The following is an 8,407-nucleotide window of genomic DNA, read 5'->3' on the forward strand; positions in this document are numbered from 1 at the left end:
AGAGCACCCGGAGGAAACCCACGTGAACATGGGGAGAACATGCAAAATCCATACAGAAACACCAACTGACCCAGCTGGGGTTCGAACCAGTGATCTTCTTGCTGAGGCGCTCATGCTACCCAATGCACCCCTGTTATGCTTAAAAACGTTTTTTAAAAGCCATGTAGTTAAGATGGCAACAAACATTTGTGGCTACATTTTCATAGCTAACTAGAAAAAACAACAAACTAAACTGAATTACCAGAGATAGAAAAGACTAAAAATGTTACTTACATTGATTGTCACTCACACAAACAGTCACACACTGTTCCCTGTTCCTCCCTGCGTGTGCTCAGAGAGAGTGAGGGTGGTATCAAATACAGGCATATGTGCATTACAGTATGCCATGCGATACTGTAAACAGAGGCCTTACCACGGCAGAGGTCAGCAAAAGGTCAACCGGAGGATATTTTCTGTCCTAACATAAAACCTGATTTCTGTGTCATGTCTTCATCTCTCTTATTGACATGACTTCATCCTATAACAAGATTTATTATCATTTACATTAGTAGTTTACACAGCATTCAAACTCTACACCACAGCGTTCCTGCTCCATATTGACATGTAAAAAAAAAAAAAACTTGTTTATGTTATGTGATGCCAAGCTGAATATATATTTTTGTGGTTCTCATTTACAGGTCATGGACTTTATTGAAAAAAAGGGGATGTCATGATTGTCACGAGTGGGGGAGAATCACACAACGCAAAAAATCCAAGTGCAGCAATTTATTATAACAAAGACTAAGGTTTCCAAAAGACAAAGGTTTCCAAAACTTGAACAGAACTATAGGCAGGGTGCAAATCTAATCTAAATCTGGAAATGGCCAAAACCCCTCTAAAACCAGCCTGGTTGACCAGCTAAAACCAGCCAACCACCTAGGCTGGTTCAAGCTGTTTTTTTCAGTAGGGCAGGAATCCAAGAATGATCAAAATACAAAAACTAGATGACCAGACAAACATACCAGACATAAGGAGCTAACAAAATCCTAAGGCAACTAAAACAGAGAACAAGAGGGTTTATAAAGACAGGACTAAATTAACAAACACGAAAGAGCTGTAACATAACACAATCAGAATTACAAAGGATTATGGGAAATGAAGTGAAACTACAAAACAAACGAGTGCCCTCAAGTGTCTAAACTAGGGCACTGCAACAGGTGTGACAATGATAGGCCACAGCCATGTCACTCTGCAGCCCAAGACTGGTTACTCACTGAAGCTAAGCAGGGCTGAGGCTGGTCAGTACCTGGATGGGAGACCACTAGGGAACACTGTTGGAAGTGGTGTTAGTGAGGCCAGCAGGGGGTGCTCAACCTGTGGTCTGTGTGAGTCCTAATGCCGCAGTATAGTGAAGGGGACACTACACTGTCAGTGAGCGCCGTCTTTCGGATGAGACGTTAAACCGAGGTCCTGACTCTCTGTGGTCATTAAAAATCCCATGGCACTTCTTGTGAAAGAGCAGGGGTGTAACCCCGGTGTCCTGGCCAAAGTCCCTCTATCGGCCCTTACGATCAGGGCCTCCCAATCATCCCCTTCCACCGAATTGGCTCTATCACGGTCTCTCTGCTGGTATGTGGTGAGCGCACTGGTGCTGTTGTCCTGTGGCTGCCTTTGCATCATCCAAGTGGAGCTGCACACTGGTGGTGTGGAGACCCCCCCTCATGATTGTGAAGCGCTTTGGGTGTATGGCCATACACAATAAATCGGGAATATAAATACACATTACATTACATATGTAAATAATACAACTTGATTATGATGCAGTTCATGCAGAAGCCACAAGGTGGCATAGTAAAACAGTTTAAGAGTTGGTACAAAACCTAAGACATGTCTGTCAGTTATGCTCAATAAAAACACATCAGAACAGGCAATAAATGTGATCTTGTGTATACAGTATTCCAACACAATCTCACGGCAATTCGTAACTTTTTGATTTAGTGGCTAATTCGTATAAATTCGTACGATCTAATTCGTACAATTTAGTACGACTTGCTCATGCCACAATGACGGTTGGGTTTAGGGGTGGGGTAAGGTGCCACGGCTCCTTTTTAAAATCGCACATTTTCGTATGACTGAACTCGTACGAATTAGCCACTAAACTGGCAAAACGTAAAATACTTCCGTTTTTTTGGTGAGATCAGGCTGAACATAATGAGCACACCCCCTTTTGAAAATTTATGTTTGTATCTTTTTCTTAGTGAATATTTTTGCTGCATTTAAACAAAGCAGGTTTATTAAACGGTAGATAATTTAAATGGTGTATCCATTAAAATAAGAGTTTGGTCATCGAATATGTCCTCTAGGAATTAGCAATAGAACGATAACACATTAAAATGTCAAAAGAGTACATTTCAAAACTAAATGTAATATTTTTTTTATATTTCTCTTGATTGTTCCTGTTGATTAACATTTTATTTGATACTTTCCCCCAACATCATGCCCGACGTCTGCCCAAGTTTTTAGGAATTTTTTTAATGCTCTCTTATGGTGATTCATAACTTTTTTATTTGGTGGCTATCATTTACATTGCGGTGTTGCGATCAGTGTGTGAAGAGTGGGAGAAGAGGGTCGCATTGACAATCCAACACAATGGGCAGCACATTGAACACATTTTATAAGTGGTCAGAAACTTGTAAATAACTCATGAAAGAATAAAGTTACGTTAAAACCAAGCACACCATTGGTTTTCTTGTGAAATTCCCAATAAGTTTGATGTGTCACATGACTCTCTTCCTATTGAAAAAACTAAAATTAGATGCAAGATGGCCGACTTCACCATGGTCACCACCCATATTAAAAAGTTTGCCCTCTCACATATCCTAATGTGATACCATAGATATATACACTAGATATCGCATAGGGACCCTGAGAATGCGTCAATAGCGCCGCCACATTGGTACAGTTCTCCCAGGATAAATGTCATTCAACCGCACTAGTCAAGACAGTGTTATTACGTGAAGATGCGGGACTTTAGCGCTGTCTACGGGTGTAGTAACGAGCAAACAAAGAAAACAAAGCACAAAGGCAAAACAATTCCTAGGTAATATTAATTTTTTTTCTGTTTTTGTATGTTCTGAACTTTTGTGCTAATCAGGTAACGTTATTGATGATAACAGTCACTTACTGCATTCACCATACGGCAAAGCAGCTCCAACTCGCACTAAACACTCGGCTTATGCTAGTTTTGTTGAATAAAATCAGCAAACAAAAGCAAAAGAAATATGTCAACGAGATGCTGCGCTGCCAGAAACTTGCATTACTGTCGGCTAATGTTAGTGAAAGAGTCGTTCGGGGGATTCATTCACAAACGAATCGCTCCCTCCGCCAGTATGAGGAGTGAAAGCAGGAGAGGAGCTGTGTTTCAGGACATGATTAGATCAAATTTAACAGGGAGGGTGAATAGTACATTTCTGTACACACAAACACAAGCTTTTTGTCAGGAATGCACGTGCGATCACTGATCCATCAATGTAAAAGTGATGTAAAATTATAATTTTCGTAATTAGAAAAAAAAAAATTACATACTAACATCCAGGAAAACTTCCGATCATAGATATATGTGTTTATGTGTATATCTCTGGCTTTGCATGGCTACAGTCCTCCACTGTACCTTGGTCCCGCATTCATTTCAAAGGAGCGCTACCCTGTACCAAGATGGCGGCGCTATTGACGCATTCTGTCCAATAGACAACAACGGGCCAGGCGACATCTAGTGTATATATCTATGATGTGATACAAACAGGACGTTAATATCACCAACCATTCCCATTTTATTAAGGTGTATCAATATGAAGGATCCTGTAGTATGAAACAAACTGAGGGCCACCAGATGGCGCTGGGGAGCGGATATAAATTCCAGAACCTATAAGTAGGATGAGATGGGAAGAATAATACAGAAGAGCCTATAGTGTGAAGAAAACTGCTTAACTTTGCCATCTTGTGCATAAAATATGGGTTTGTGTAATATGATGATGGCAGACCACAATGCAACTGACTGTGCAAAGAAAAAACATCCTCACCCTTCGTAATAATGCAGGCTGTTTGTATACAGTGGATGCTATTAAACTGATCTTTCATCATTGCATTCTTTAAAAAAAACTGATTTGAATAGCTTAATACAGATTAACTAACTCATTCTGAATGATCTAAAAAAACAACTCTTAAATACAAATGATTTTTTAATGATGCAATACTTTATTTAATTAAAAAATTAATCATTGAAAAAGTATGAAAGAACAAACACTAAGCGTATTTTTAATGTGCTTTTAAGTCAAGAATAGAGCATTTGTATCTGCAGTTATAAACTGCTTACATACATCTATTAATGTAAAGTTAATAACATAATTGCTAATGCTTAATAAATGATTCATAGTGTGTAGTTATCAGGGGCGGACTGGGACAAAAATTCAGCCCTGGCACTGTAGCCACATCAGCCCACATTACCACACCGACAAAGCCCCACCAACTGATATGCACATTCACTATTTATTTTGGTGTACAGATGGTGAAATAATATGACATTCTTGCCAGATTTTGATTACATCCGGGTAACGTCGGATTGGATCGGCCCATCTTGAAATCAGGCGGCAGTCGCCGATTGTGCCAAATGTTTAACATTTATTATTATTATTATTATTATTATTATTATCATCATCATAATATCACATCTAGCAAGAGATAAAAGCTAAACGTAAAAATAATACATAAAAAAAAAAAATAAATAAATAAACTAACTGGCCCACATTTAAAAATTGTTTCCAGCCCTTCTGGCATTTGCCAGAATTGCCAGATGGCCAGTCCGCCCCTGGTAGTTATAATAAAGTGTTACCGATTTTTATTCTATAGACAGCTATCTCTTCTCCTTCTGATTAGCATTTTTTCTTTTGGGTTGTGCAGCTTAATTCACAGAATTTCTCACACTGGTCACATCCATAACGCATGTTTATTTCCCTCATCTGAAGCATAAAGAATTGTTTACACATTCATATTGTTCTGATCTCATAACTCTGTGGTTGGTTGTTTTGGAAAACAATTTGGCAACTTCTCGCCGGCTTTCTCGGTTTTGGATGACATTTCTGTTTATCAGACTGACTCTTTTTATTGTGCCGTTTGCCTCTGAGATGCTTTTAATGAGCAGATGTGAGGAGAGCTATACCTTATATTTCCCTGAAGGTCTCCTATAACTGAACACATGGCTTTCCTTCTGCTGAAAGCCACATGTAAATATAAGGTCACAAATAAAAAAATAGCTACTTTATCATCTGTATCCTCTGACAGCTTGCTCTCGGGCCACACACACTCCTGCTCCACTACACAAAAGTGAGTTTTTTTTACTTGTTTCTAGTCTAAATATCCAAACATCAAGAGACATTTTAGACATGCAGAACATATTGTCTTGTTTTTAGAAATTATATGTCAAAATTAAGTGAGTTTTATTTTTCTAAAACAAGCAAAATCACCTGCCGATGGGGTAAACAAAATAATCTAGCTTTTCCTTTTGACATAAGGTCATTTTTCTTACCCCATTTGCAGATTATGTGGCTTGTTGTAAGGAAAAACTCAACTTAAATTTTGACTTATTATTTATATGAACAAGAAAATAAACAAATTACCGGTTTTTAAACATTCAGGATGCACGCGCAGGAAATGACATCCGATGCGGTACAGAGTTTGTTGTTGTCTTAGAGATAAGTTATATTGATTACATATTATATATATTATTGACATAATGCTTTCAGTGTATTATAACAGCTCGCCACCCAGTGATAAGCACAGTGATTCAGCTAAATTAACATTAAAGTGAGTGGCGTTAGTTTGACAGGTCCATCTGCGGTAGCATGCTACCAATGGATACTGGAGAAGACGAAATGACCAAGCATCCAGCCCCAAATATACAACTCTCTCACTGAAACTCCACGTGCTTAACAAGAGGGAAGTTAAAGGCCTACAAGTCTTTGGATGCCTACAATGTTGTTCTGTGTGGTCATGTGCAGAAATAATGTCAACCCAGGCTCATTCTGGAAACATAGCTCCAGCGGACGTTTCTGGAGACCTCGAAATACGTCCTGGGAGGTACGTATTTGTGCAGTTTTTGTTATCGATAATCCGTGGGAGGCCACTGTGCGCGCTTATTCATGTCTCGAATGCCTCTCGAGAGCGTGCCATTCGCACCCGAGGCCGCCGGAGGCCACTGTCGAGCGACCGTCTGTCCGACTTACTGAACAACACAATCTCACGGCAATTCGTAACTTTTTCATTTAGTGGCTAATTCGTATGAATTCGTACGATCTAATTCGTACATTTTAGTACGATTTGCTCATCCCCCTATGACGGTTGGGTTTAGGGGTGGAGTTAGGTGCCACGCCTCCTTTTTAAAATCATAAAATTTCGTACAACTGAACTCGTACGAATTTGTTCGAATTAGCCAGTAAACTGCAAAAACGTAAAATACTTACATTATCTCGTGAGATCAAGCTGGACTGACTGTATGACTGAACGATTCAATTTTGGCATCCTATCACACAACGTGACTTGTTTGCAATTGCAACCGGTCTTTTTTTGCAACCGGTATGCGCGGTTGAACACGTGTGACGTTCTGTAGGTTGGTAATTCCCCTTTATGTTTTGTTTGTCCAGAAAATGCTTCTTGATTAAAGAATTTTAGATATTTGGACTAAAAACCAGACACAAAAATAAGTAAGAATAGCATTTTATGCAGTGAACACGCTAAAGCAACTCCACATATGCACGCTTAGATGTTTGCGAGACGTTTGTGATGCAACACTTGACCTTCAGTAAAGATGAGTGGAGATCTTGGAAAATGTGAAGCCTTTTTTTTATGGTCTGCTCTTATAAAAAGTTTTGGGTTTACTACTAGAGCAGAAGAGGAGGACGGGGCGGTGGAAAGCATTACTCAGACCCTGCAGACGAGCCCCCAGACACGAGCTGAAATGTGTTTTATGTAGATCTGCTGTCTGTGCTGGATGATAAAGCCTTGCAGAAGGAGAGCCGCAGGTGTGCTCCTGGAGAGATCTTAAGGTCATCAATAAATAAAGTATGAAAAAGCATCCCAATCTGCCAACGCTCCTCTGGATTTTACTGGGTAATAGTCAGGAGAAGATGACGTGCGAGTTGAAGAAACACCAGAGAGAGCTGTTTTCTTCCTCCGGGTTTGGACCATTACAATCCAAAACACATGTTTTATTGTTTGAGAGAATGTCTTCTTGCCCAACGCCGGAGAAATCTTTGTGTTTGAGAGGAGTCAGTTGGCCGGACAAGGCATTATTACGCATTTCTTTGACCACATCGTGCTGGATTGGATCTTTGATTGGAATAAAACATGTTGAATAAGACTACATCAACACTGCAGTCGTTTTCCTGATCCAGCTCTCCAATGAATCTTCATGGTGACTGACACACACATGATCACCACAGTTTTGCGTTTGTTACGCTGTGTGTTTGATCTGTTTGTTTATGTCTGCTCTGGTATTACGGACTAAACACTGCTGGACATCTGAAATATCACTGGACTTTGTTTTGAAGGGTCACGAAACATCAAAGCACATGTGTTGAGCTGTTGACAGTCGTATATGTGTCCCACACTGCTATAAACACTATTAGGACACCTATATCTCACAAAAATGTGTAAATTGGTTGTTTTTGCGTTATTTTGAGCAAATTCGTACCTCCAGTTTAAAACAAATTTTTGAAGTTGCGTCACGGCCATGAGATCTTAGCGTGTATTCCAGTGTGGAGGCTGGACGTCTGTAACTGGGAGTACCTTATTACGTCTCTGAGTGTGCTGCATTCATTCATGAGTAAGACTTGGTTTAAACCAATCAGAGAGCTCTATTGTGTATGAGGTTCAGCTTCATTAATATGCATGATCGCTTCCAAGACTGTTTTAACCTGTTACAGTCTTCAGACGGCAGAGAGTCGCCAAGTTTTGTTGCCAAAACAAGTAGGAGAAGAAGAATTGTTTGGAGATACAGGTCGTCAGTGTTGCGTTTTTAAATGTGCAGCAACAAAGGTTTTGTTTTCATTTTCCCTCTTTGAGAGCGCAACTGGACTCACAGGTGGATCAGTGCAGAAATACGTTTGTACGGATTTTTTTTAACGATTTTTATCATATAAAATTTTACAAATTAGATCGTACGAATTCATACGAGGGCGAGGCAGTGGTGCAGTAGGTAGTGCTGTTGCCTCACAGCAAGAACGTCACTGGGTCGCTGGTTCGAACCTCGGCTCAGTTGGAGTTTCTGTGTGGAGTTTGCATGTTCTCCCTGCCTTCGCGTGGGTTTCCTCCAGGTGCTCCGGTTTCCTCCACAGTCCAAACACATATGAGTAGTATATGAGTGTGTGTGTGAATG

At 40.0% G+C, this 8,407-nt stretch overlaps 1 protein-coding gene across 2 annotated transcripts in view; it reads right to left on the reverse strand.

Moving 5' to 3' along the window:
* The window catches only part of aadac (arylacetamide deacetylase), a 34,551-nt gene extending 33,946 nt beyond the window's left edge, over positions 1–605 (reverse strand). Inside the window, exon 1 of one of the 2 annotated variants that reach the window (XR_012391208.1) lies at positions 274–333. The gene's annotated coding sequence lies outside the window, so the exon portion shown is untranslated. Of the gene's footprint in view, positions 1–273 lie in introns of both variants that reach the window. The other variant, XM_068213664.2, reaches the window with a different exon arrangement.
* Positions 606–8,407: the final 7,802 nt, after the last annotated feature.

The sequence above is a fragment of the Danio rerio genome, chromosome 15 (genome assembly GCF_049306965.1).
Source record: "Danio rerio strain Tuebingen ecotype United States chromosome 15, GRCz12tu, whole genome shotgun sequence".
Taxonomy (NCBI): domain Eukaryota; kingdom Metazoa; phylum Chordata; class Actinopteri; order Cypriniformes; family Danionidae; genus Danio; species Danio rerio.